Genomic DNA, 25174 nt, shown 5'->3' with positions numbered 1-25174 from the left:
GTATCCTTCCCTTCTCAGTTCTGTATTCTTTTCCCGAGGCTATAGGCCTACCCATACAAGGAAACAATATGTTCCATTATCTCAATGTTCTCCCTGTAACATTTTTGATGCCTTTGGTGACGTCACTATATTGCGCCCTTTAGAGGTACCATGATCAATAAAAGGAGGTCCACGAGGCCCTCTGCCTTTGCTAAGAGCCAGAGCGAGCCTTAGTCCTCCAATCAGTGATTATTTCTTCCGCGTTCCTATCTCAGCGCCTCCGATTGCAGAACGTTCATGCAACAATTATCTCTTTATAGTAAAGTCTGAGGTTGGGGAGGGTGATGCCTCCCATCATCTTTTTAGCAATTCGTGGGCGTTTGTTGTTCCATATGAATTTCACGATTGCTTGATCCATTTCTTTGAAGAATGTCATGGGTATCCTTATAGGGATCGAGTTGAATCTGTACAATACTTTTGGGAGTATTGCCATTTTTGACAATGTTGATTCTCCCTAACCATGAGCAGGGGATATGTTTCCATTTACTCGTGTCCTCTTTTATTTCATGGAGTAGCGTCTTGTAGTTTTCTTTGTAGAGTTGTTTTACTTCCTTAGTTAAGCTGATTCCGAGGTACTTGATTTTCTGGGGCACAATTGTGAATGGGATTGCTTTTTTCATGTTCCTTTCCTCTGTCTCATTGTTTGCATATAGGAAGGCCACTGACATTGAGAGAGATTATTGTCATGGGATTTTGTGTCATCTTTCTGTGGGGTTTGTTGTTCTTGTAGGGTTTTTCCTTGTCTTACAAAAGCCCCTTTAGTCCTTCTTTTAAGCTTGGTTTTGAGTCTATGAAGTTCCTTAGTTGTTGTTTATCCATGAAATTGTGTATGGTTCCTTCGAGTTTGAGTGAGAGCTTAGCCAGATAAAGTATTCTTGGTGAGGCGTTCATTTCATTGAGTTTTTTCACTATATCCCACCATTGTCTTCTGGCTTGGAGGGTTTCCATTGATAAGTCTGCTGTGAATCTAAGGGGTGCTCCTTTGTATGTGATTTCTTTTTTTGACCTTGCTGCTTGCAGTATTGTATCCCTATCCATGGCATCCATCATTCTGACTATGATATGTCTTGGAGTCTTTTTATTAGGGTCCCTTCTAGCTGGCATCCTTATGGCTCCTAGGATCTGAACATCTGCCTTATCCAGCTCTGGGAACTTTTCAGCAATAATTTCTTTAACTGGCTTTCTCATTAGGATTGCCTCCCTGTCCTTCTGGAACTCCAATGATTCTTATGTTATTTTTCTTGGCATCATCCCATAGGTCTCTGATTCACCCTAGAGCTATTTTAAGATCTTTTCCAATTGTTTGTTGTAGCCTTTGGGATTTCTGTTGCTCATCTTCAAGCTCACTAATTCTCTCTTCAGCTGCAGCCATTCTACTGTTGAGGGCTCCAACTGTGTTTTTTATTTCGTCTACAGTGTCTTTTATTCGTGACATTTCTGAATGTAGCTTTCCTATTTCTGCTCTCATTTCTTCCCGTAATTTCTTCGCTGACTGATCCACCATTACTTTAAGTTCGATGAACATTCTCAGAATTTCTTCTCTGAATTATTTATCAGAGAGATCACATTTGTGGGAAACTCCTGCAGAGATTTCTGGACTCTTTTCTTCGTCCTCTCCTTGCTGTTGGGATTTGCACTGTTTCTTCATGCTGTCACGGTTGTATGGAGGTGGGAACTTCCAGTTCACTAAAACTAATCTCTCTTTTCCTGAGTTTTCGATATTTTGGTGCAATTGGAGTAAGCTAATGGTTAATTTAGTCTTTTGTGTCTGAAGTAACTGGGGAGATCTTCACAGAGTTAGTTAATGGGGATTGTGACATCTTCAAGTATACTAGTAAAGGGGAAAATAACTGCGGCCGCTGCTCCTGACGACCACGCCCACTGAAGCGAGGCCACGCCCACTAGCAAAGAGGCCACGCCCCTTTTGGCCACTGGCCACTGGCTGGAGATCAGTCCAGGGGCCTCGCATGCAGCAACCGGGCACCAACGGCAAGGAAGCTCAGGGAGGGAGAGAGGCACACCTACTTTATGAATTCTTTTTTTTAATGGTTATATTTTTATTTTTTAATTTTTTAGATTTTTTATGTTTTAATTAGTGAGTCACCGTGAGGGTACAGTTATAGATTTATACATTTTTGTGCTCATGTTTCCCTCATACAAAGTTCGAGAACCCATCCCTTCACCAGTGCCCATTCTCCACTACAAATAAACCCAGCATCCCTCCCCACCACCCAATCCCATCTCTCCCCACCCCACCCTGCCACTGTGGCAGGGTATTCCCTTTTCTTCTCTCTCTCTAATTAGGCATTGTGGTTTGCAATAAAGGTGTTGAGTGGCCATTGTGTTCAGTCTCAAGTCTACATTCAGCACGCATCACCCTTCCCCCGCGTGGCCTCCAACCACATTTTACTTGGTGTTCCCTTCTCTATCTGAGCTGCCCTCTCCCCAGAATGTGAGGCCAGCTTCCAAGCCATGGAGTCAACCTCCTGGTACTTATCTCTACTATTCTTGGGTGTTAGTCTCCTACTCTGTTATTCTATATTCCACAGATGAGTGCAATCTTTCTATGTCTGTCTCTCTTTCTGACTCATTTCACTTAGCATGACACTTTCCATGTTGATCCACTTATATGCAAAGTTCATGACTTCATCCTTTCTGACAGCTTCATAATATTACATTGTGTAGATGTACCAAAGTTTCTTTAACCAGTCATCTATTCTTGGGCATTCGGAGTTTTTCCAGATTCTGGCTATTGTAAACAGTGCTGCGATGAACATACAGGTGCAGATGTCATTTTGACTATACTTTTTTGCCTCTCCGGGGTATATTCCCAAAAGTGGTATTGCTGGGTCAAATGGGAGCTCAATTTCTAATTTTTTGAGAAGCGACCATATTGTTTTCCAAAAGGGCTGAACCAGTTGGCATTCCTACCAGCAGTGTAGGAGGGTTCCTTTCTCCCCACATCCATGCCAACAGCGGTTGCTTTTATTCTTTTGGATGTGGGCCAGTCTCAGTGGTGTGAGGTGGTATCTCATAGTTGTTTTGATCTGCATCTCCCTGATGATTAGTGATGAAGAGCATTTTTTTCATGTGCCTTTTAGCCATTCGTATTTCTTGCTTGAGAAAGTTTCTGTTCATTTCTTTGCCCCATTTTTTGATGGGGTTGGATGTTTTCTTTTTGTAGAGGTCAACCAGTGCCTTGTATACCCTTGATATCAACCCCTTATTGGATGGGTATTGGGTAAATTTCCTTTCCCATTCTGTAGATTACCTTTGTATTCTGGTCACTGTATCTTTTGCAGTGCAGAAGCTTCTTAGTTTAATATAGTCCCATTTATTTATTTCTATTTCTACTTGATTGTTTAGTTCTGTGTCATCTTTGAAGATACCTTAGGCTTCAGTAACGTGGAGGGTATTTCCGACCTTGTCTTCAATGTACCTTATGAATTGTTGTCTGATGTTGAGGTATTTAATCCATTTTGATCTGACTTTTGTGCATGGTGTTAGGTCGAGGTCTAAGGGATATTGGCCTGTAGTTTTCTTTGTTAATGGTATCTTTGTTTGCTTTTGGTATTAGGGAGATAAGAGCTTCCTAGAAACTGTTTGGTAGAGTCCGTGTTTCTTCAATTTCCTTGAATAACTTGAAGAGAACTGGCAACAGGTCCTCTTTAAATATTTGGAAGAATTCGCTAGTGAGCCCATCTGGGTCTGGGCTTTTGTTTTTGGGAAGACATTTGGTAACAGTTTCAATATCCTTGATATCAATGCGTCTATTCCGGTATTCCAGGTCATCTTGATTCAGTCTTGGGAGATTGTAGGAATCAAAGAATTTGTCCATTTCTTTTAGGTTCTCTTGTTTCATGGCATAGAGATTTTCAAAGTTAGTCTCTGATGATCTTTTAAATTTCATTGCTTTCTGTTGTGATATATCCCTTTTCATTTCTGATTTGGTTTATTAGCGTTCTCTCTCTTTCTTTCTTTGTGAGTCTTGCTAGTGGTTTATCAATCTTGTTTATTTTCTCAAAGAACCAGTTCTTTGTTTTATTGATTTTTCGGATTGGTTTTTGGGTTTTCATATTGTAAATTTCTGTTCTAAGTTTTGTTATTTCTTTCCTTTGTCTGGCTTGGGTTCCTTTTGCTGGTCCTTTTCTAAGATCTTGAGCTGTGAAGTCAAGCTCTCTATGTAGGCCCTTTCCTCCCTCCTGAGGAATGCTCGCAGGGCTATAACTTTTCCCCTTAACACAGCTTTAGCTGCATCCCACAGGTTCTGTAGCTTGTGTCTTCATTCTCATTTGTTTCGAGGTATCTTTTGATCTCTTCCTTGATTTCCTTTTTGATCCAATCGTTGTTCAACAGGGAGTTGTTTAATTTCCAGGTGTTTGATTTGGTGCTCCGTGTTTTGTGTGCTGAGCTTCTATTTTCAGTGCATCATAGTCCGAGGAGATGGTTGATACAATTTCTATCTTGCTGATTCTGTTGAGGTATGTTTTGTGACCCAGCGCGGTCTATTTTGGAGAATGTTCCGTGTGCACTGGAGAAAAATGTATATTCTTTCTTTTTGGGGTGTAAAGCCCTGTATAGGTCTATAAGCTCTCTCTCTCTCTTCTATTTCTTCCTTCAGGGCCATTGTTTCCTTGCTGAGTTTTGTTCTTGTTGATCTATCCAGAGGTGATAAGGCGGTATTGAAGTCTTCGACTAGTATTGTGGTGCTAGTGATGTCCTCTTTAAAGTCTGTTAGGAGTTGTTTTAAATATTTTGCTGGTCGCTCATTAGGTGCGTATACGTTTAAGAGTGTGATTTCTTCCAGTTGTACATATCCCTTGATGAATAGAAAATGACCGCTCCTGTCCCTTCTGATCTTTTTCAGCCTGAAATCTATGTTGTTAGATACCAGTATGGCCACCCAAGCTTTTTTGAGGGAGTTGTTTGCTTGCAGGATTGTTTTTCATCCTTTGACTTTAAGCCTGTTTTTGCTCTGACTGTTCAGGTGTGTTTCTTGTAGGCAGCAGAATGTTGGGTTTAGTTTCCCAATCCATTTTGCTACTCTGTGTCTCTTGATTGGTGCATTTTGACCATTGACATTGAGAGAGATTATTGTCATGGGATTATGTGCCATCTTTCAGTAGGGTTTGTTGTTCTTGTTAGGGTTTTTCTTTGTCTTACAGAAACCCCTTTAGACCTTCTTTTAAGCTTGGTTTTGAGTCTATGAAGTTCCTGAGCTGTTGTTTATCTGTGAAATAGTGTATGGTTCTTTTGAATTTAAGTGAGAGTTTAGCTGGATAGATAATCTTGGTGAGACGTTCATTTCGTTGAGCTTTTTCACTATATCCCACCATTGTCTTCGGGCTTGGAGGGTTTCCTCTGATAGGTCTGCTGTAAATCTAAGGGGTGCTCCTTTGCCTGTGATTTCCTTCTTTGACCTTGCTGCTTGCAGTATTGTGTCTCTATCTGCGGCATCCATCATTGTGACTATGATATGCCTTGGAGTTTTTTTGTTGGGGTCCCTTTTAGCTGGCACCCTTCGGGCTTCTTGGAGCTGGATGCCCACATTCTCCAGCTCTGGGAATTTCTTAGCAATGATGTCTTTAACTGTGTTTTTTTTATTGCAATTAGTTCCCTGTGCTTCTGGTACTCCAATGATTTTTATGTTGTTCTTTTGAGGTCATCCCCTAGGACTTTGATTCTCCCTAGAGCCATTTTGAGGTCTTTTGCCATTATTTGTTGTTGTCTGTAAGCTTTCTGCAGCTCATCTTCAAGGTCACTGATTCTGTCTTCGGCTGTAGTCATTCTACTGTTGAGGACTACTACTGAGCTTTTTATTTCATCTACCGATTCCTTTAATTGTGTCACTTCTGTTTGTGGCTTTGAAATTTCTGCTCTCATTTCTTCCTGTATTTTCTTGGTGGTCCGTTTCAAGGCTGTGTTCATATCCTCCCTTAGTTTATTGGTTGTCCGTTCCATGGTTGCTTTGAGTTCCTCGACCATCTTCACGATTTCTTCTCTGAATTCTTTATCTGAGAGGAGGTTGTATTTGTGGGTGAGCTCTACTGAGGCTTCTGGAATCTCTTCATTTTCTCTTTGTGGTGGTTTTTTTCGATGTTTCTTCATGTTGTTATGGAACAATAGAGGTGATACCTTCCCATTCTCTGTCACCATTCCCTCTTGCTACATAGGGGATTCTAGGTGAGCTAAATTGATGATGATATTCTTTTCCCCCTTCTAGAATAGTTCCTTACATTACTGTGCTCTTCCTAGTTTATGTAGGGCTTCTAGTCAAGGCTTGAGGCTATGATCTCTTTATGAGGGCTTTGTGTACCTTCCTGTATTCCTGACACTTTTTCTAGTATTAGGATGCGTTAATGGCTTATTGGCAAATAGTGATTGAGATGGCCAGGTTGTTCTTCATATCAATAGGTTATACTGATTGTGACCTAAGTGCGCAGTATAGGAAAGAGAAAAAATAACTGTGGCTGCATAAGCGGCCGCTGCTCCCGAAGAAGACCAAGCCCCCTTTTGAGGCCACGCCCTCTGGTGTAAAGGACACTCCCCCACCAGCAAAAGGGGAGGACCCCAAGATTACCTGGGTTAGGGGAGTTACCTGGGGGAGGGGAGTGGTTGGTTGGCGCGTGGAGAGGCAGGCAGCAGGAGGAGGGGGTCCCCGAGCCTAGGCAGTCTGCCAGGCTGGGCGGAGCCGGCGTGAGAGTTCTTTCAGAGGGACAGGAAGAGGAGAGGGTGATCTGGGTCCAAGTTACCTTGCGGAGGGGAGTGGTTGGTTAGAATGGCGCGTGGAGAGGCACGCGGCCTAAAACTCTATTTATTATAAAAATTTATTTTTATGTTTTCTGTGTCAATGACTGGAACCAGATCTAGCAGAGTGGAGCTGGATTAAAATTCTGGAAATTTCATATTATTAATGCTTAATGTAGAATTTGACCAGATATTATGTTTGATCCACAATAATATGGACTGTTTGTTTTTGAACTACCCCTCTTCCTTGTTTCTGCTTTACTCACAGCCCGTTTTTGCCACATTTTCAACAGATGAGAATTGGTATTTTGGTTCTTCTACTCTTCTGAATCTTATAAATACACGTCAAGTTCAAAGCACACTTTTTTTTTTTTCGCGCCAAAAGTTCATACCTTCTCAACGGACCCACAAAATGTCAGACACCAGGTGTATACTTTTTTAAACTTATAAATATAAGCCAGTCTATCTAAGACTCTTTCTGCTTGTCCAATCATTACACTTAATCTACTCCTAAATCATTTCCATGCTATCACAAACATCTGTGACACTCAGAACTTATTTTGTTCTTACTCCTAAACTAATTTTGTTTCTATATTTCAATAATCTCTCACATTCCTTGCCACTTGTAATCTTTTTCATGTCTTGTCACAAAAATTATCTTTTAAAATGCAAATATAGTAATGTGATTTGTCATTTAAAACCCATTATTGATTCTTCCTGTCAGATCATAGATCCTTGAGAATTGATTCCTCTGTTTCCAGAATTAGTTTATGCCATGTCAACTCATCTTATAGCTCAGATATTAAAAAAAACTATTAGTTCCTCATATATACATTTTTTCTTCATTTTTGAATTTTTATAATTTATTACCTTCATTTTCCAAAACAGTAAATTCCATTTTAGTCCACAGTACTCTTTCTTTTTTAATCTATCAAGGGATGTTATTTCACAGTCATTTTGTTGAGGTAATATAATTAATATCAGTTTTCATTTTTTTTATACTTACAATACACCAGTCAATGACCCTTTGCTATGGTCCCAAGATTCCTTTCCCTGCCCCTACTCTTTGCAGCTTAAATTCACTATTCTGTTGCAAGAATTTAGTGTTTGTTTCAGTTGGGGGTTATCTAAACCCTTGCTTTATTTCTTTACACTGCACACATCAGGAAGATTATCCGGTTTTTGTTTTTGCCTTCTAACTCGCTTTATTTAGTCTGGTGTCTTCCAATTCCATCCAGATTACAGCAAATAAAATTTTTAAATTTTTTTTCTCATAATTGAGTTGAATTTCATTGTGTATATGCACACCACAATTTCATTATCTACATTTCTGTTATTGAGTGCTTAGGTTATTTTTAGATCTTGGCTCTTGTGAATTATGCTATGTTGAACATAGGTGCATATGTGTTTTAGTGCAGATTAAGGCTTTTGTATTCTTGGGATAGATTCCCAGAAGGAGAAATGCTTTTTTTAGATGGGAATTATGTTCTTGATTTTTTTGTGTGAAGTCTCCATACTATATCCCATAAAGATAGAATAAGACACAGTGACAGTGAATGAGGGTTACCTTTTCACCCCTTCCTTACCAGCATGGATTATTTCCATTCATTTTTATGTATATCATTCTGACATAATGTATCCTGGTGTTAGGTATTTTTTTTTTATTGTGTGGATTTGATTTTCATTTCCCTATAAGTGGGGACAGCATTTAAATTGATTCCATATTTTAGCAATTGTGAATAATATTGTAATAGACATGAGATTGTAGATATCTCCTTGAGTTTCTATTTTCTCAGATATATATACTCAGGAGTAGATGATATGATAGCCCAATTTTTGATTTGGAACTACCATACTGTTTTCCATAATAGATGTACCAATTTAAATTTCCACCACTATGTATGGAAGTATTTTCCCGACATTATTTCAACATTTATTATTTTTTGATAATGGTTTGAAAATATCTTCTCACATTTTTAATAGTGTATGTGTTCACAAAGTGAGTGTGCATGCTCCATGTGCTTTTGGTGGCCATGAGCTACCTCCTCACCCTGGCGTTTTTATGCCAATGGACTCATGAAGGAGGAAGCAGGGCCACCAAGCTGGTTGGTGATCAGCTGACATTTATTTAAAGAGTCCCACTGTTTATTCCATTCTTCCCGCATGTGCCTATTTCAGCCTCACTGTGCTGCTCCCCATTCCTGCCCCTCATTTTCCATCTCCTATTCTCTCTCATGCTCTCTCTGTCCTCATAGACTTAGTCATTGACCCTCCCCCCCACCAATAGGTCAGAGCACAATCAACATATATAAAGCCCTTCCTTCCAGGGAAACCCTTCTAAGATCTCATTCTGCTAGGAGATCTGCCTAAGGGCAGAATTTCATCTAAGGGCCAAATTTCATCTATGTATTTTTCTTTCCTTAGTCTATATCCATTTAAACAATTATCTTCAATTTATTTCTTAATAATTTTTCTAGTCATTTTTTATGGACACAGTAAGAGATGTATTAAGCTTATAAAATGACTCTCCTGGACACACCTCACCCAGACTACAGTCCTCAGGCCAAAGTAGTCTTCTAACCCCAGCAGGGTCCTTGCCCAGTCACTTCTCTTTGGATCATGACAGAATTTGTCCATGACCATGCTCTTAATTTATAAGTTTTATGGTGCTTGGCCTGTCCCGTTTCAATGCCAGAGTAGCTTACAACTTGCCCTGGGTCCATCCAAGTCCCTTTGTTAGGACCCTTCTTTTGGGGTGCTAGGAACTAAGGGCAATTGAGGCTTAAGTAGAGTAAATATGACAGATGCCTGCGAGTAAATATTATTCGAAGTCAATTAAGTCCCAAGTTACAAAAGCATAACATTAACTGTCTATATAAAACTGTGTCTATATAAAAAGGATTTAAAGTGAACTATCTAAAGTAAAGTAAGCTATGCAAAGGAAATAAGAGAAAGAGAAAAGCAATATTTCACTTACAAATACAAAGTTCAGAGTCCTTAGAAGAATCTACCCTTACAAGTCAAAGGGTCTGATTTGGGCATATAGGTGGTTAACAGATAGGGGAAGCAAAGCACAGAGAAGTTAAAGATAAACTCAGTGGAATTGGAGTGCCTTGAGGCACTGTGATGGTTGTAACTCAATAAACCTAAACTCTCTGCAGCAAGGGAGAAAGGACAGAGGAGAGAGTATGAACCAATGTTATCCTACATAATAGTATCCCTTTTAGGTTTTTATTTTCAATCATTATAGATGTATTTATGTATATATATTTTATGTATATATAATGATGTCCAAACGTGTGGAGAGGGGCCTTGAGCATGGCTGTGGCTAAGGCTCTGGAGGTCTTTGACTGTGGGAGCTCTGCTCGGGGTGGGGAGGGAAGCTGAAGCCCACCCCCTCTGAGGGGCCCTGGGGAAGACAGCCAGATGCACACGTGGGCAAGAGACTCTCTGTGTCCCTCTTTTCTGGGAGCTTGCTTTTAAGTCTCTGGATGTTGGCCATTGGTGGGATTACACGGCACCAGGGGCAGTCCCTGGGTGTGACTGCCTAGCTACTGGAGCATGGGAAATCTGGGTGTAAGAGGCCCGTCCCGAACCTAGAAGGCTTGGAGGTCTCAGCCCTGGGTCCCACACACCACACATCTTATAGTCTAGGTCTCCCTCTGGGAGAACCTGGCAAGCTACCGAGAGTTTCCTGCCTACGTGGGAAAGCCTCGCAAACTTCCATGGTGTATTCATATGCCAAAACCAGTAACAATGATGGTTCTCATTCCCCTGATCCTGAAAGAGCCTCCAATGCAGCATCATTGGGAAGGACAAGTAAAGAGAGACTCCTAAAATCTCAGGACTAGGACGAATGGAGACGTTACTGAGATCGCTCGAGAAATTCGATGATGAACGGGATGATGATGATGATGATGATGATGATGATGATGTATACATATGATATAAAATATATCTTACAAATGATTGAAACTGATTATCTGTATTGCAAACCATAATACCCATAAGTAGATAGGAAGAGGGAAATTGTCTGCCATTGAGGCAGCGGAAGGGATGGGACGGGGTGGGGGGTGGGGAGGTGGACATTGGTGGTGGAAAATGCTTTTCCTTTTGCTAAGCAAATCTTTTAGATTTGATGGGATTCCTTTGATTTATTTTTACTTCTGTTTGCCTTTCCATTTGAATAAATCTACTTGATTTTTTCAATCTTATGTTCAAATCTTTAACCCATTTTGGGTTAATTTTGCCACTGGGGTAAGATGGTGGTATAAGCCAACCCCATCAGAATACAGGGGGTGGAAATGAACAGAAATTTTTTCAAAGAAGAAATCAAATGGCTAAAAAACACATGAGAAAATGCTTTACACCACTAATCATCAGGGAGATGCAGATTAAAACAATGAGATATCATTTCACACCACAGAGACTGGTCCACATCCAAACGAATGAAAGCAACTGGTGTTGGTGTGGATGCCGGGAGAAAGGGACTCTCCTCCACTGCTGGTGGGAATGCCGACTGGTTCAGCTCTTTTAGAAAACAATATGGATGATTCTCAGAAAACTAGGAATTGAGCTACCATCTGACCCAGCAATACCACTCCTGGGAATATATTCAGGAGAGGCAAAAAGGTATAGTAGAAATGACATCTGCATTTCTATGTTCATTGCAGCACTGTTTACAATAGCCAAAATCTGGAAAAAACTGAAATGCCCCAAACCAGATGACTGGTTAAAGAAACTTTGGTATATCTACACAACGGAATACTATGCAGCTGTTAGAAAAGATGAAGTCATGAAATTTGCATATAAGTGGATCAACATGGAAAGTATCACGTAAAGTAAAATGAGTCAGAAAGAGAGAGACAGACATAGAAAGATCTCATTCATCTGTGGAATGCAAAGTAACAGAATGGGAGACTAACACTCAAGAGTAGTAGAGATAAGGACCAGGAGATCTTCCCCACAGCTTGGAAACTGCCTCACATGTTGAGGGAAAAGACAGCTGAGATAGAGAAGGGAACGCCAAGTAGAGCATGTTGGGAGGATCCATTTGGGTTGAAAGTTGTGTGCAGAAAGTAAATTATAGACCAAACATGTTGGCCACTCAATACCTCTATTGCAAACTACAACACCCAAAAGGAGAGAGAACAAAAGGGAATGCCCTGCCACAGAGGCAGGGTGGGATGATGGGAGAGGGGTGGGGGTAGTGGAAGGGATACTGGGAACATTGGTGGTAGAGAATGGGCACTAGTGGAGGGATGGGTAAACGATCACTGTGACTGAAATGCAAACACGAAAGTTCATAAGTTTGTAACTGTACCTCATGGTGACTCACTAATAAAATTAAAAAAAAGATAGTGGTATAATTTTGTTCCTTTCCTTTTCATTTTTCAGTGTTTGGCCATACCCAGTGGTGTTTAAGGCTAACCCCTGACAGTGCTCAGGAGACCATATGTAGTGTCAGGGGTTGAATCCAGGCCAGCTGCATGTAAGACAAGCTTCTTAATCCCTGTACTGTCTCTCTAGTCTCCTTTAATTTATTTCTTTTACCTGTAAATTGTCCAATTTCCTCAGTACTATATATTCAAGAGAGCATATTTTCTCTGTTATATGCTTTTGGCTCCCTTATTATAAAATATGTATTCATTTATAAATGAGTTTATTTCAGTACTCTTAATTATATTCCATTAACTGATGTGTCTGTATTTACTCTAACATCATACTGCTATGATTATGATAACATTGGAGTACAATTTGAAATCAGAGAGTGATATTTTCATTTTGTTCTTTATCTTAATATTGTTTTGGTTATTTGAGGGCTTTTGTGGTTCCACACAATGTTTAGAATTCTTTGTTTTATCACTATGAAAAATACCTATTGGGATTTTGATAAGGATTACCTTGAATGCATATATTGAGTTAAATAAATGTTCTCTTTAAGAATGTCATTTCTTCTGATACAGAGCATGGAATAATTTTCCTACATTTAAAAATCTTCAGTTTCAACTGTGCTTCAGAGTTTTCAATGTATGGGTCTTTCCTTTCTTTGTTTAAGTTTACTCCTAGGTAATGGGATTGAGATTGTGTTATCGTTTTCTTAATTTCTTTTTCTGCCAGTGTGTGATTTGCATGTAGAAATTCAACAAAATTTTAATATTGATCTAGTAACCTGCTGCTTGCCATTCTTGTATAGTTTCATGGTAAAATCTAAAGGATTAATTTGTATAATACCTTATCATCCAAACATAGTGATATTGGATTGAAGTGATATTACAGTGGGTAGGTTAATACTTTTTATATGGCTGGTCCTGATTTGATCCCTGGAGCCCTATCTGGTGCCCTGAGCCCTAGGAGTGATCTCTGAGTGCAGAACCAGGAGTAAGTTCTGACCACTACCAGGAGTAGCCTCTAAACCAAAATAAAGATAGTCATTTCTTCCTATGTGATTAAAATTTCTATTAATATTTTATTTTAGGCTAGTTATAAAAGGATGTTGATTTTTTAAAAATGCTTTTTCTGCATTGAGAGGCAGCCTTTATAAGTGCTTTTATAAAATCACTAAACTAGACATAGGAGACTTGATATATAATTGTGTCTGGAATATAGATTATTTGTGTTATTTCTGCAAAATGAGAACATTGATCTTGATGTTGTCTTTTTTCTCTCTGGTCTGGTATTATGAAGAAGAGAAAGGATACAGTTTTCATGGAAGGATATTCCTTCTAATGGTAGAACTTCATCATATTTTAACCCCTTTTAATCTCTTCACTAAGTCCCTAAGTTATTAGCTGTATGTGTCCCATATCAAAGGAATGAGGACATTTATTTATTGTTTTGTCTTTATCAACTATTTTGGATATTTTTTACTGCTTTGATAATATCCATTGGAAAATATTCACTAATTTCTTTGGAAGAGAGACTTATGATGAATGGTTTGTTTTCTGATCTTGGTTTGATTTTAGCTCATATATGATGGGTTAATTTTGTCAATAATTATTATATATATACAATAATTAGCTCATAACTGAACTATGCTTTTGTAGATAAATGTGTGGTGAGTAAATCCGGATCTCTGTCTCAAACTGTACAAAAAGTTAAATCAGAGTGTATTAAAGACCTTAATGCTAGACCTGAATTCATCCATAAAATTCATAAAATATATCAACAGAGCCCTCCAGCATATTAACTTGAAAGACATATTCAGTGAATATGTCTAATACACCACTAATACAACAGAAGCAAAAATAATTGGGTATATCAAACTAAAACAATTTTACACAAAAAAGAAATGATGACTAAAATAAAGACACACTACTGAGTGTGCTCAGTAAAAAGTATGCTCACTTTTCACACACATGACAGAATTCACAAATAGTGACAAAAACAACAAACAACCATTTCAAAAAGTTGGGAAGGGAACCAAGTAGACACTTCCTATAAGAAAGATACAGATAACCAATAAATATAAGAAAAAACGTTCTTCATTGTAGGATATCATTGGTTTGTCCTTTCTTCCTTGCCACAGAGTTTGGGCTTATCTGGTAATAATCTCTAAACAATTCTAGACTACATTGGTATGTCCTGCTCCCCTTGCCACTAGGAGCTTAGGTATATCAGTCACATCCATCAAAGTGCTCCCACTCCTTTGTCTATATGTAATCACTTCTATGCTCCCTTCCCCAACCAGTTTGTCAGCTTTTCCCCTAATCAGATTGTTAATTTGTAAGGTCAGACCTTGCTAGGACAGTGAACTTGTATTGTAAGTTAATATTGCCTTTCTCCACCCCTTATGTCTTTTGAATAGTTTACTTTAAAACAATATCCTTTTTGTATGGACAAAGAAAGATAGTTGTTAATATGCTTTGGTAACATGGGATTTAATTGTCTTCAAATATTATTCACTCCCGAGCATCTGCTTTCTTGACTTAACCCTCAGCTGCCCTTACTTCCTAGCACCCCCAAAAGCAGGGTCCCAACGAGGGATGGGACAGACCCAGGGCAAGCGGTGAGTTATATGCTACCCTGGCATCGAGATGGGCCTGGCCAAAGCGCCTAATGCTTAACTATATGTTAAGAGATTGGTCATGGACATATCATGTCATGATCCAAAAGCAACAACGAGATCTGGCCTGAGCACTGTAGTCTGAGATCGAGATGACCCCAGCAGAGCAATTCTATAAGCTTAATGCATCTCTTGCTATGTCCATACAAAATGATTAATAATATGAATACTTATATGTTAGTTGGACAAGGAGAGGAGAAACACGCCCATGGGATTCTGCTCTTGGGCGGGTGTCCTGCTGAAAGAGTATCTGTCCTAGAAGCAGCATTCCCTGAGGGAAAGAACTTTACCCTATTGATTGTGACCACACGCCTATGTGTATGCCCCAACCCCTCGCTCTGTGAGATTTAACTAGGCTGTGAGAGTGCGCTGGGGGTCAGTCCCAGGGTCAGTCCCTGGGTCGAGTTCCAGGGCCAGTCCTGGGACCTGTCCCTGGCCAGTCCCAGTGCGAGTCCCAGAGCGAGATCTGGAGAAGCTAGACCAAGATCCAGATCCAGAGGAGAAGGAGAATGAAGTAGCATGGGGGAGGAAGATGCAGGAGGAGAATCAGAGGAGAATGGAGATGGGAATGGAATAAACTGCAACTGAGACCAACCAGTCTGGCTCCGTTCCTTCCTTTGCCTGCCTCATCATCACCATCAACCTCCCCAGTGTGGTGCTTGTCCTCATTTTTATTTTTGTGTTTTTACACACTTCATCACTTATTTTCAAGGAAATGCAAATCATTACAATGAGGTATCACCTCACACCAATAAGAATGGCACACATAGCCGAAAGTAGATAATGGACCAAACATGATGACCTCTCAGTGTCTCTGTTGCAAGCCATAATGCCCAAAAGTAGAGAGAGAGTATGGGGCATATTGTCTTCCGTGTAGGCAGGGGGAGGGTGGGAAGGGGGAGGTATACTGGGGATATTGGTGGTGGGGAATGTGCACTGGTGGAGGGATGGGTATTTGATCATTGTATGATTATAACCCAGACATGAAAGCTTGTAATTATCTCACAGTGATTCAATTAAAAAAAATGGCACACATCAAAAGAACCTGGAAACAATCAGTACTGGAGTGCTGGCAGAGAAAAAAGAAACCCTCATCCACTATTGGTGGGAATGTTGTCTGATTTAGCTTCTATGGAAAATAGAATGGAGACTTCTAAAAATATTAATAATAGTGTTTCCATATGACCAGCAATTCTATTTCTTGACATCTACCCAAAGAGCACAAAACTGGAAAGACATTTGTACTGCTATGTTTATTGAAGACTATTTATAGACTATTTATAGTAGCTAATATAATAAGACTAATATAGTAGCTAAAACAACCCAAGTACCCAGAATGAATGAATGGATTAAAAAACATGTGGTATGTGGGGCTGGAGCGATAGCACAGTGGGTAGGGCATTTGCCTTGCACGGGGCCGACCCGGGTTCGATTCCCAGCATTCCATAGGGTCCCCTGAACACCACCAGGGGTAATTCCTGAGTGCAGAGCCAGGAGTGACCTCTGTGCATTGCCAGGTGTGACCCAAAAAGAAAAAAAAACAGAAAAAATGAAAAATGTGGTATGTACATAACGGGTAACTTCTCAAAAAAAAATTGAAATCTTGCACCTGACTGCAACTTGGATGGAACTGTAGGGTGTCATGCAGAGCAAAGTAAAAACAAAGGGAGAAAGACAGTATCAAATGATCCCACTTATAAATATAGTATAGACAAAGTAATGGATAAAAAATGGGCAGTGATAACAGACCCTGAGAGTCTGCCTGCATAACTGAGTTTAGTAGTTGTGTCTGTGGGAGTTGCTAGGCAGTACCCCTCAATGGATGGATGCTAGTACGCTGTGGCAGGTATAGTGGAGCAACATTATATTCATGAAACACACACATTTATTTAGGGGCTACTCCCAGCAGTGTGTAGGGGCTATTCTTGCTCTGTGCTGAGGAGTGACTCCTGACAATGCTCTGAGACTATATTTGTTGCTGGAGATTCAAACCGGGATTAGTCAGCAGCAATGGGTTACAAGGTAAGTGCCTTACCTCCTGCAATCTCTCTTTCCCCCTCCCAAATGACTATTAAATTGAATTATGCTGTACATTTTTAAAATGTGGAAAATTATTAAATTGGAGATAAATGGTCTTCAATAAGAAGCTTGTCACTGGCATGGGTTTTGAAGAGAAGGGTTAGGGAAGAAAACACTAAGACAAATGGTGGAGGGGAAAGTGCCCAATATGGAGGCAAACCGTGGGTGGAAGGAAACTGAGGACATTGGTAGAGAGAATTGGACACTGCTGAAGGGAATGGTTTTGGAGCATTACAAACATTACACCTGCAACTTGATCATAAATAACTTTGTAATGTTGTGATTTACGCCGATTCAATTTTTAAAAAGAATTTGAAAAATTATTTGAATGTCTTTGAATATTCATGTTATGTGTAGCTGTCACTTGGTAACACTGCTTTTTCTAGTGTAGAGGATAAGGGTGTAATTCTAAGATAAGGAAGTAAATAATTGGGGACCTCATAAAAGAAACAAACTGCAATGTATGATTAGTTGCTTATTTTAAACATTGTACTTTTAAAAAATTGATGAGCCAGGATGATTTAAATGATCACAGAAACCCAGCTAAAGGATTAAAAAAGATGTAAGCTGGGAAATAGCTCCTAGGGCTCTAGTAGCTTGGCTTGCCTGAAGTTAACCCTGAGTTCAATCTCTGGCACTACGGGGCTCCTTGAGCACCATTGGGCATAATTGGTAGCTTCAAGCACTGCTACTCCTGAGTACCATCTAACTTTCAGTGCTAATCATTGAACTTTGGGCTAGTATTGAGTATTGCCAGGAGTGGAACCAAGTCCTCAGAGCACTATTTGGGAAGGGCCATATTCCCACCCCAAAGAGCCAATGTACTATAGTAATATTGATATTAGTATAAAAGCATTAACTCTAGAACGTGATTTTATATTTTAGATCCTGATTTATTTGGCAGATAGTAATTGAGCAATTTACATCTAAAGCAATTTTAAAATAGTCAAAATTTGTTATGGAACCTGCTCCCTATAATACTGGTTTTCTATTTCGTATCACTAAACCACAAAATTCGAAGAAAATAGAATGAAACACCAAGAATAGAAATAGTGTACATTATTAAAAGCAAATAACGGGACCTGAGCTTGCAGATAGTTTCTGGGTTTAAATCTGTGTATTTTGAAATGTGTGCTCTTTAATGTCCAATTTTTTGTAATGCTGACTCATATCAAAGATAGGATATTCTGCTTAAGAGACCCTTTTCTCATGCCATGGAATAATACCTTCCCTTCATCCATTTTTTCTGTTTTTAGAAAAAAAATTTTTTTTGCATTCAGGGTGAGGAGATAAAAGAATGTTTGGTATTGAACAAACAAAAGTATTTTGAGATATTAGATGAGCCTGGACAACTGGTATTAGATAAAGATGGCTTAGCTCGAGAGGATTTGGATTCTCTTGAACTGGCTTCACACTGGTCATGGAATGACCCTGACTGGACTATTGAGTGTTGGGGCTGGTCGTCGCTGACTGGTCGCCTGCAGATGCCTGCTTGTGGCAACCTACATGGCTGCGTGTGCGCTGGTCCGGGGCTGCCCGCCGTGTGCGCGGGAGGACGTCTGGATGTGCCGGGAGCCCGAGCGCCTGGCGCCGTCCGAGGCCTGGCCTCGCGTGGAGGCGCGCTGGCTGCCGGAGGTGGCCCCAGAGCGCCCGGCGGTGTGGGAGGACTCCTCCGAGGAGGCTTCGCTGTCGCTGGCCTGGGGAGAGGCGGCGGATGCGCGGGTTCGCTCTGTGCTGGAGCCCGAGGGGGACTGTCCCCGGGCGGAGGCCTTGCGCCGGGAGCCGTCGGCTGCCTGCTCCTGCTGGCCGCCGCGGCCTGCCTGGGCGCTGGTCCTGGTCTGTCCGCGAGAGGAAGTCTCGGCGTGACGGGAGCCCGATCGCCGGGGGCTGTCTGTGGACTGACCGCGTGCCGTGCCGTGTTCCCTGGCGGTGCCCGTGCCCGAGTGTCCGTGGGCAGCGTCAGACTGGTGGCGCTGGGCTCTCTGGCCTCCATGGGCCCCAGACTGCCTGGCGCTGTCGCCCGACTGGCGGTGGCTCTCGGAGGTGCGCCCCGAGCGCCTCTCGGACTGCTCTGAGTGACCCTCGCTGTCGCTGTCCTGGCTGACGCTGGAGCCCCTGCTTCCTCTGGGCCTGGTCTCCGCGGACGATGGGGCCCGGGCCGACTGGGAGCGCGCGGCGCTGTCTCTAGCCTGCTCGTGCTGGGAGCCCTGTCTGGCGCCCGTGCCGGCTCCAGCGTGGCCGTGCGCAGACTCAGTGCGTCTCCCGCTGGACCCCGCGTGCCGGGTGCTGTCGGCCTCCTGCTGGTGGCGCGAGCCCTGTCTGCCGCCGGTCCTGGGCTTGGACTGTCCTTTTTCCTCTTCCTGGTCCTCGTGGGAGGACATCAGGTAGAGGTGAGCCCCAGAGTGTCCAGAGGTGTCGCGCGACCGGCCTTGTGTTGCCTCGCGTTGACCCTCGTGCGTCGCCCTGGCGGTCTTGTGGGTGCCTCGGGTCTGGCCATCTGCGTGCTGGTTCTGCGCCTCGGCCTCGCTGTCCTGACTGGCGCTGGAGTCGCGGCGCCTGCCGGCCCGGGACCCAGAGGAGGTGTGGCCCTGGGCCTGGCCTGAGTGTCTGGGGGCGTCAGCAGAGGGCTGGCGGCGGCGCCCCTCAGCCTCCCTGGTGCTGGAGCCCGAGCGTGCGCGGCCAGAGTCGGCCTGCGTGTGTGTGGCAGTCTGGGCGTGGCGGGAGCCCGAGCGCCTGGCGCCGTCCGGGGCCTGGCCTCGCGTGGAGGCGCGCTGGCTGCCGGAGGTGGCCCCAGAGCGCCCGGCGGTGTGGGAGGACTCCTCCGAGGAGGCTTCGCTGTCGCTGGCCTGGGGAGAGGCGGCGGATGCGCGGGTTCGCTCTGTGCTGGAGCCCGAGGGGGACTGTCCCCGGGCGGAGGCCTTGCGCCGGGAGCCGTCGGCTGCCTGCTCCTGCTGGCCGCCGCGGCCTGCCTGGGCGCTGGTCCTGGTCTGTCCGCGAGAGGAAGTCTCGGCGTGACGGGAGCCCGATCGCCGGGGGCTGTCTGTGGACTGACCGCGTGCCGTGCCGTGTTCCCTGGCGGTGCCCGTGCCCGAGTGTCCGTGGGCAGCGTCAGACTGGTGGCGCTGGGCTCTCTGGCCTCCATGGGCCCCAGACTGCCTGGCGCTGTCGCCCGACTGGCGGTGGCTCTCGGAGGTGCGCCCCGAGCGCCTCTCGGACTGCTCTGAGTGACCCTCGCTGTCGCTGTCCTGGCTGACGCTGGAGCCCCTGCTTCCTCTGGGCCTGGTCTCCGCGGACGATGGGGCCCGGGCCGACTGGGAGCGCGCGGCGCTGTCTCTAGCCTGCTCGTGCTGGGAGCCCTGTCTGGCGCCCGTGCCGGCTCCAGCGTGGCCGTGCGCAGACTCAGTGCGTCTCCCGCTGGACCCCGCGTGCCGGGTGCTGTCGGCCTCCTGCTGGTGGCGCGAGCCCTGTCTGCCGCCGGTCCTGGGCTTGGACTGTCCTTTTTCCTCTTCCTGGTCCTCGTGGGAGGACATCAGGTAGAGGTGAGCCCCAGAGTGTCCAGAGGTGTCGCGCGACCGGCCTTGTGTTGCCTCGCGTTGACCCTCGTGCGTCGCCCTGGCGGTCTTGTGGGTGCCTCGGGTCTGGCCATCTGCGTGCTGGTTCTGCGCCTCGGCCTCGCTGTCCTGACTGGCGCTGGAGTCGCGGCGCCTGCCGGCCCGGGACCCAGAGGAGGTGTGGCCCTGGGCCTGGCCTGAGTGTCTGGGGGCGTCAGCAGAGGGCTGGCGGCGGCGCCCCTCAGCCTCCCTGGTGCTGGAGCCCGAGCGTGCGCGGCCAGAGTCGGCCTGCGTGTGTGTGGCAGTCTGGGCGTGGCGGGAGCCCGAGCGCCTGGCGCCGTCCGGGGCCTGGCCTCGCGTGGAGGCGCGCTGGCTGCCGGAGGTGGCCCCAGAGCGCCCGGCGGTGTGGGAGGACTCCTCCGAGGAGGCTTCGCTGTCGCTGGCCCGCTTCACATTTTTGCTGTGTCTATTTTTTTTAATTTCAGGTAATTCATGTTGTATTTTTTCATTACTTGAGCTGTAGGCTCTTTCCTCATTTTCTTTTATCGGACTCACCCTGGAAATTTGCTTTTTTTCTTCGTCTTGAGTGGATATTGAGCATCTTTTGTTATCTTTAGATGAATTATTCTCTGTTTTCCTATATCCGTGTTTGTTACCACAAGGAGATTTATCACGCTTTCCTCCTTGGCATCCACACGGAGGTTCATGGCAATGTCTTTCTCTTCCTCTTGGACTTTTGGATCCTGAGTTTTTCCTTTTTCTTTCAGTTCTTTTTGGAGAACTTGACTGTGTCTTTCTTTCTTCTTTCTCCTCTTGATATATTTCTGTTTCATCTCCTTCATTTTGCTTATGTTTCTTATATTTCTTCTGGCTTTTTCCTGATTCTTGGAATTTTTTTTTCTTGCCAGAATCATAATATGCTTGAGCCAATTTGAATAACATCAGAAAAAATTCGGTAAAGTCTATTTCTTTGTTGTGGTCTACATCAAGGATATCCATGAAGACGTTTACAGTATCTGGATCATCTGGATACTAAAAAGAGAGAAAGTTGGGAAGATTTAGTCACATTGGTCAGTTTATGTAATTAAAAGCAATGCAGGGAGTGTAAATTTTTAAAAATATGTTTTTCTTCTTTTATTTTTTACGGTTTAACTTAATTAATTTTCACAGTAGTAACTATTGCTGCTATGGTGGTTTTGAAAATGGGATATGCTTCTCTTTCTTCCTATTTTATTTCATTCCATCTTATAAACACTATAATTTTATTTTTATTTTTTTTTATTTATTTTTTTTTTTTTGCTTTTTGGGTCACACCTGGCGATACACAGGGGTCACTCCTGGCTCTGCACTCAGGAATTACCCCTGGTGGTGCTCAGGGGACCATATGGGATGCTGGGAATCGAACCTGGGTCGGGCCGCGTGCAAGGCAAACGCCCTACCCGCTGTGCTATCTCTCCAGCCCAAACACTATAATTTTAATGTCTTTTTCATGAATCCTGTTGGCATTATTCTTAAACAGTGCATTAAAAAAATTAATTGCCGTGGATTGGAGTGATAGCACAGTGGGTAGGGCACTTGCTTTGCATGCAGCAGACTCGGTTTGATGCCTGGTATATCGCATATGGTTCCCCCAAGTCTGCCAGGAGTAACATCTGTCTGCAGAGCCAGGAGTAACCCCTGAATATCATTCATTGTGATCCCCAAACTAAAAATACAATCAATATAATTAATTGTCATTCCCTTGCCACTAACATTTCTTTTCCTTTCTTTCTTTCTTTCCTTCTTTCTTTCTTTCTTTCTTTCTTTCTTTCTTTCTTTCTTTCTTTCTTTCTTTCTTTCTTTCTTTCTTTCTTTCTTTCTTTCTTTCTTTCTTTCTTTCTTTCTTTCTTTCTTTTTTTTGCTTTTTGGGTAACTCCTGGCTATGCACAGGGGTTACTCCTGTCTCTGCACTCAGAAATTACTCCTGGCGGTGCTCAGGGGACCATATGGGATGTTGGGAATGGAACCCAACGGCCGCGTGCAAGGCAAACGCCCTACCCGCTGTGCTATCACTCCAGCCCCCATGCCACTAACATATCTATCGCTTTACTCTGTAGAGGATATGCCTGTAAGTGAGTGTGCAAATTGTATGGCTTGCACTTGCATAAGTGGAGCATATTTTTAATGCAAAGGGAGGAAAAGAAATTGCTTCTCTTGAGATATAATTAATTCTGTCCTTGTTTCAAAATAAATGCCAAGATTTAACAGGATTTCCCCCATATTTTTTGATGCCCAGAGAAATATTTAACTCTTCTTGCAGAGATCGTCTACCTTTAGAATTGGGTGAAATTCCACATCCAGAAGTTTCTTCAGCTCTTTTTTACTTAGTGTTTCCGTTTCTTTATCTGTTCTTGAATATTGGTGGAATAGGTCAATGATGGCAATAATGTTTTCCAGGAGAGTAGTCATTGTTTTAAAATATGAGCAATCTAGAAAAGGGGAATAAAAATGTACTTTTATTGTGTTTCTTTTATTTGCATATGTTATACCAATTAGTTTGGTGAATTTTTATTTTTTAAAATCTTCATTTTCTTGCACATTAAATTTTTAAAAGCTTCTCTATCAACTTCAGAATCAAAACTGTGTCTGACTAAATATTAAAGCTGCCAATTTATTAGCCTGAAATCCATTTCTAGCAGGATATAAATAGTCTAAGACATCAGTATTGTCTAAATGAGATCTCTCTTGCTGATCTGGCTATTTCTTGTAGCAAGCTTTATTTTTTTATCTTATGACATCATATTGCTTAGGTAATTTTATTTAAATATTGGCTGTTCTTTTCTTAGTATGTTTTTGCTAATATCTCAGCTTCTTGTACTAAAAATTTGGAAATCACATGTCATATCCTTTATCTTAATTTAAAAAAATCTACTCATTTTTCTAAAGCATTTTTTTTTGTTTTCCTGGCTTATGCACTCAGGAATTACTCCTGGCAGTGCTTGGGGGACCATATGGGATGCTGGGAATTGAACCCAGGTCGGCTGAATGCAAGGCAAATGCCCTACCCGCTGTGCTATTGCTCCATCCCCTAAAGCATTTTAATAAGGTTGCAAATTCAGATACCATGTATCAGGTGACTCTTAAATAGGTACCACTGGACATAATCTCTTTCTTGATCTCTCTAATAGTTAATTTGCATTTTAATTTATTTTAAAAATTACTCACCTTCTATAGAATTGCACACTATATTAAGTTTTGGGGATAGAGTGGTACATAAGGTATTTTTAAATGGAAAAATAACAAGTTAATGACACATTTATTGAGACATGATATATATATATGTATACATATCACTAAAATGGGAGAATGGTGCTATATAGAGTTTTGATGTTACTTTCAACAGAGAAGGTTTTGAGGTAAATGAACATTTTGACTGAAATGGTAAAATAAGGAACAAGTCATGTTGATTAGTTGGGGGAGGTCACACCCGGCAATGCACAGGGGTTACTCCTGGCTTTGCACTCAGGAATCACCTCTGGCAGTGCACAGGGGACCATATGGGATGCTGGGAATTGAACCCAGGTCGGCCTCGTGCAAGGCAGATGCCCTACCTGCTGTGCTATCTCTCCAGCACCTAGTTTAAACTTTTTAAGCAAAGAGAATACCGCAATGATCCAGCATGGGAATTGCTTGAGATGTTAATGTTTATTAATCTCAAATTAACAATGCAGCTGGAGAGATAGTAGGCAGGTTGCTTGCCTTGCACCTAGACAACTCTAGTTCTATTGCTGGCACCACATATGGTCTTAAGAGCCCTGCTAAAAGTGATTCCTGAGCCCTTCTGGGTGTGGCTCCCAAATTAAAAAAAAAAAGCCAAATGAATAAGGGAAGAAATAAGAACAATTCCAGAACTTTGTGAGCAAACCAGAAGGAATGCAAGTTAACATCAGATATGTGACGTATCATATCATTGTGAAGATCTTCTAAATTTATTCAGGTAAAGTTAATCCACTTTATTCTAGGTTTGGTGGGAAGTCAGAAGATTTTTTTTTAACGTGATCTAATTTTATTCAGTTTTTAAGAGATCACTAATTTGTTTCAAATTAGCCCTCCTTAGAGAAAAGGTGGTGGTGGTGGTGGTAGTGTGTGTGAGTGTGTGTCTGTGTGTGTGTGCACATGTGCGCTCTTATGCTTAGGTGAAAGTATAAAGATGTTATTAATGCTTAATTTGACTTCCATTCAGATTGGAAGGTGACTATAGTAGTTGGGGAGTTAGACAACTGTTTTTATAAAACCCAATTTTCTAAAACTCCAACCTGATTAGTCAATAGGGAAATGCAAATGCAAATTAAAATGACACCATGAGACCACAGTACAACCATGAAAAATGTCTACCTAGGCAAAAAAGAATAAAGTAGTTTGGCAATCCTAAACAGTGATGAGAATATGGAGAAACTGAATCTTTCAAATACTGCTGGAAGGAGGGCCAGAAATGTGGCTTCTGTGAGGTCCCAGCTTCATTCCCAGCACTACAAATATGGCTAGAACTGGCAGAATCTTTGCAGTAACTCATTTAGCAATTTTCTCTAAGGGATATTTCTAATATAAATAGTAGAAAATGTGAGTAAAATTATGTATAAAGATATTCATAGCCCCTTTATTTATAATCCCTCCATAGATAGAACCAACTCAAATATCTACTGATAGAAAAATG

Source organism: Sorex araneus, chromosome 3 (assembly GCF_027595985.1).
Source record: "Sorex araneus isolate mSorAra2 chromosome 3, mSorAra2.pri, whole genome shotgun sequence".
Classification (NCBI taxonomy): Eukaryota; Metazoa; Chordata; class Mammalia; order Eulipotyphla; family Soricidae; genus Sorex; species Sorex araneus.
The sequence above is the reverse complement of the archived record's forward strand: the minus strand, read 5'-3'. Positions refer to the sequence as shown.